The sequence below is a fragment of the Babylonia areolata genome, chromosome 18 (assembly GCF_041734735.1).
Source record: "Babylonia areolata isolate BAREFJ2019XMU chromosome 18, ASM4173473v1, whole genome shotgun sequence".
Taxonomy (NCBI): Eukaryota; Metazoa; Mollusca; class Gastropoda; order Neogastropoda; family Buccinidae; genus Babylonia; species Babylonia areolata.
In genome coordinates this window covers 16,786,795-16,791,794 of record NC_134893.1, presented here as the reverse complement: position 1 = coordinate 16,791,794, position 5,000 = coordinate 16,786,795, and the positions used below count along the sequence as shown (strand labels likewise).

The window sequence follows — 5,000 nt, the reverse complement described above, 5'->3', positions numbered from 1 at the left end:
ACACACACACACACACACATACGCACACACACACACACACACACACACACACACACACACACACGCACGCACGCACGCACACACACACACACACACACACACACTGACACACACACACCATACACCATACACCTGCGTTTCGGGATCACTAACAAAATTAATCTCCCCCCCAATCAGAAACAGACTGGTTTTACACAACAAAGACCAGATTACGAAGACAGAAAGAAAGAAAGAGACAAGAAGGAGTGCACGTGCGCGCCGATGCCGATGCCGATGCAGGTATCCAATTTTATAAGCGCAGGTTCACCCTTCAGTCAAGACAACAACAGCAAACTCTGCTCATTGAGAAAGGATGAGAGCCACGTGTTCCCTCCTCTCATCGCCACGTAAAACAGGAAGAGAGTGGTTTGGAGAGAAGAGGAGGTGAGGGGTATGGAGTTTAGTTGGCAGCGGTGGATTGGGGGTGGGTGGGGGGGGGGGTTGGGGGGGCGGGCTGGGGGACGGTATGGATGTGGGTGAGGGGGGTCGTTGTGTGCATCTTCTTCCCTCGACTAACTTTTACATGTTTGGTGCATATCTGTTATGCATGTGTGGGTGTATGTGTGAATGTGTGTCTTCATATTTTACATTTATTTGCTTATTTATCATCATTGTTGTATTAATTTATTTATTTATTATTATTATTATTATTATTATTTTATTATTATTACTACTACCTTTCTATATTATAATTATTATTTATTTATTTAAGCTTATCTATTATTTATTCACCTTTTTCTTTTTCTCAAGGCCTGACTAAGCGCGTTGGGTTACGCTGCTGGTCAGGTATCTGCTTGGCAGATGTGGTGTAGCGTATATGGATTTGTCCGAACGCAGTGACGCCTCCTTGAGCTACTGAAACTGAAACTGAAACTGTTGTTGCACCACCTTTGAGGACAGACTAGAAGAAGCGAAATTGACGCTAATAATGCATTACTTTGCTGCCACCTTCAGTTCAGTCAGAGCAGTGAAATGTCAGGCTGTTTCCGTGGTTGTTTTTTTTTTTTTTTTAAAAAGAGGATGTGTGCAGCAGAGAAACATGTTTTATATACGACGTGCTCTGTTTGTGTTCACCGCTGGAAGTGCTAGGTGTCATGTGTGTGTGTGTGTGTGTGTGTGTGTGTGTCATGTGTGTGTCATGTGTGTGTGTGTGTGTGTGTGTGTGCGCGCGCGCGCGCGTGTGTGTGTGTTTATATATATATGTGTGTGTGTGTGTGGTTGTTATTGTTGTTGCAGATATGGTGTCATTTTTGCGGATCAGTCCACTGAAACTCTTTGACTCCTTCTAGGAACCTGAAACAGAAACTGAGGTGTTTGAGAAGACAATAAGAAGAAGGAGAAGGAAAACCTTAATTAAAGGACGGAAGGAGAAAGGGGGGGGGGGGAGAAGAAGAAAGAACGAAGAAGGGTGAAGACAGAAAAAAAGAGAAGAAATGGAGGACTAGAGGAAGGTAGAAAATTAAAAAAAAGAAAAAGAAAAAGAATGATGACGAAGAAGGAAAGAGAACATGAAAAAAAAAAAAAAAAAAAAAAAGGTGGAGAAGAAAAATGAATTGGAAGACAAAGGGACGGGCGCCATAGCCGAGTGGTTAAAGCGTTGGACTTTCAATCTGAGGGCCCCGGGTTCGAATCACGGTGACGGCGCCTTGTGGATAAAGGGTGGAGATTTTTACGATCTCCCAGGTCAACATATGTTCAGACCTGCCAGTGCCTGAACCCCCTTCGTGTGTATACGCAAGCAGAAGATCAGATACGCACGTTAAAGATCCTGTAATCCATGTCAGCGTTCGGTGGGTTATGGAAACAAGAACATACCCAGCATGCACACCCCCGAAAGCGGAGTATGGCTGCCTACATGGCGGGTTAAAATCGGTCATACACGTAAAAGCCCACTCGCGTATATACGAGTGAACGTGGGAGTTGCAACCCACGAACGCAGAAGAAGAAGAAGAAGAAGTGAAGACAAAGGAAGAGACGAGACAGTAGTGATCGGAGGAAGAAGAGTTGGAGAAAACCAAAGAAGTGTGGAAGCTGGGTGACTGAGGTTTCCCACAGTTGTTTCTTGCCCAACTCATTGGGGGCGCCGAAGGCCAAGGAGGAAATTATGAAGATGGAGAGAAGGGGGAATAGTAGAAATGATAAAGAAAATAAAAGCCACAAGCGGGTTGACATTTGCCTTGATTAACCAATTAAGAATATCCAGTGGAGGTTTTCTTTACCGTACACTGACAAACCACGCCACACACCTGCACATTATCTCCCTTCTTCCCTCCCCCCGTCTCTCTCTCTCTTCTCTGTCTACCGCCCCCCCCCCCTCCGCACACCCCCCTCTCTCTCTCCGATACAGTCACAGTTTGGATCAACAATATGCAGTTTCAACGATCTCTTTCAGACAGAGATAGCTTTAGTCTGATAAAAGGTAGCCCGCGTTAGGTGTAACGATAACTACCAGTAAAGATTTGCAGACTCGAGCGGTTAATGCCCATCAGTGTTGTGTTCCAGACTGAGTCAGCTCAGTCAGCTTCCTCTCTCAGTGGGGACCGCCTTTCATGTTCATAAATGTTAATAAAAGATGTGGGGGAAAAAAATCGGAAGAAAGGAAAAAAAAAAAAAAAAAAAAAGGAAGAAAAATATGATAAGACTCACATGTTAATTGAGAACATAGTTCTTACCACACCACGAAGGAGAGAGAAAGTGGATAAGGGGATGGAAGAAGAGTGCATCCTCTCTCCCTCTCCCTCTCTCCCTCTCCCTCCCTCTCTCTCTCTCTCCCTCTCTCTCCCTCCCTCCCTCTCTCTCTCCCTCCCTCTCTCCCCCCTCTCTCTCCCTCTCCCTCCCTCTCCCTCTCTCTCTCTCCCTCTCCCTCCCTCTCTCCCCCTCTCTCTCTCTCTCTCCCTCCCTCTCCCTCTCTCTCTCTCCCTCTCCCTCCCTCTCTCCCCCCTCTCTCTGCTCTCTCTCCCTCTCCCTTCCCCCTTTCTCTCTTCTTTCCTCTCTTCCACCCTCTCTCTCTCTCCCGAAGGAAGGCGGAAGTGAAATTGACGCTAATCAGTTTCAGCCCAGCAGACCCGTGCACAAGCAATGTACACAGACTGTTCAAGCACGGGGAGGAGGGGGCAGGGGGAAGGGGGGAAGGGAAAAAAAGCCTGACTGCAGACAAACAAGAAAGACAGACAGACAGTCCCTGTAATGTACGTCTTTTGTGTTGTTAAAAGCTTGCCGAAAGATGGCCCTGTAGAAAGATGTTAACAGCATGTTCCTGGGGAGAAGGGAGGAGGAGGAGGGGGGGGGGGCAGGAGTGAAGAAGGCCTGGGAGACTGAGGAGGTCGGGTGAGGGGGGGGGGGGGGTAAGGGGGTGAGTTAGTTGGGAGGAAGTATGGACGTAACAGAAGAAAGCAAGAGATAGGGATTTTTTTCCCCCCCCCACGATGCCAAGTTTATACCTTGTAGTCGGAACTTAGTCTTGTGTATGTATTCCGCCCGAACCAGTGTAACGAAAAAGGTCTACCAGTATCCGTTCCATTCGTGGTTTACCGCAAGTTCAGCTCAGTTCAGTTACTCAAGGAGGCGTCACTGCGTTCGGACAAATCCATATACGCTACACCGTAACCCAAACGCGCTTTGTCAGGCCTTGAAGGTTTACCGCAAAACCACGGACAGTCATACAGCGAAACGTTTGTGTACTTGGTTGCCTGTAATAACGATGTGGAAATGAATGAATAACTGAGAAAAAAAAAAGAAATAATATAAAGCGGTTGGAAAATCTAATGCCGGTTCGTACAATGGAAGACGGTAGAGCTTCACTTTTCCTGTCGACTGACAGACTGGGTTTGGTTGATTCGGTAATTTATTGGTGGCTTAATTCATTGAATACTGTGTTCGTGATGTGTATGTGCGTGGGTTGAAGACGGATGTCGCAGGGTGATGATGGAGTACCCGTCGGACCGACGGATGGGTAGGCAGGCAGGCTTATCTGTCGGTGTGTGTCCTCATATGGGAGAAGAGGCCGATTAAGGATGCGCAGCACTTCCCACAGGTATTGCAAGGGAAAACGTCTCCAGAAGTTGAGCCCTGCTTCCTTTACTCACACTTCTCCTTAATGGCCAGCGTTTTCTTGTTTTCAAACGTCTTTATGCTACTAGAGCACAGCATCCTCCAGCGAGAGCGGTCAAGGGCATCAGTTTGCCAGGAAGCGATGTCTATGTCACAGGCTTTGAGGTTTGTCTTCAAGGTGTCCTTGAAGCGCTTGCAGGGTCTTCCAAGTTCGCGGTGGCCTTCCTTCAGCTGGCCATACAAGAGCATCTTCTTGATCCTGCTGTCTGTCATGCGGACAACGTGTCCTGTCCAGCACTACATGTATGGGAAACAAACAGAACAAGGAGGAAGTTAAACAAGGAAGAAGTTGTTTGTGTCGTTGTTGTTGTTTTGTGCCAAAATTTCCAGATTGCCTCTCTACTCAGCCCCTCTTTCTTACTACTCTTTGTTCAGTTCTCTTTACTGTTCCAGACAAACGTAGTAGGTGGTTAAGAATTTGGCGGTTTTCTTTACCACTGTGGTGTGTGACTGTGTGCGCGTGTTCAGTATGTACAGTTCATAGCGAATCTAAAGGCAGTGGTATAGACTGAAAAATGGAGATTTAATCAGTCTGAATCATAAACATTTCGTCTCGAAAATCACATCACACACAACCCACTGTAACTAGACAACTAAACGAAACAAAACCAAGGCTTCGGTCACATTATTTTTTTGTTTTCTTGTTGAAAAAAGTATTTATTGTATTCACTTTTAATCTTTCGCGTTACTGTCGCTTCAGTCTTCGAATTGAGCCGTAGCCGCCTGACATCAATATAAACCCCAAAATATTTTGTTATACTCCATTGCCAGCTGAAATACTGTATTCCAGAATCCAACCATTTCCAGGTTGCTATCAAATAGCCACTGGCTAAAGGAGAATCAGGGCTGCT

The 5,000-nt window shown here is 46.3% G+C and overlaps 1 protein-coding gene across 6 annotated transcripts in view; it reads left to right on the top strand.

Annotated features, from left to right (window-relative positions):
• LOC143292529 (tensin-3-like) overlaps positions 1 to 5,000 on the top strand; it is a 433,846-nt gene that overhangs the window by 190,750 nt on the left and 238,096 nt on the right. The gene's annotated exons all lie outside the window — the stretch shown is intronic.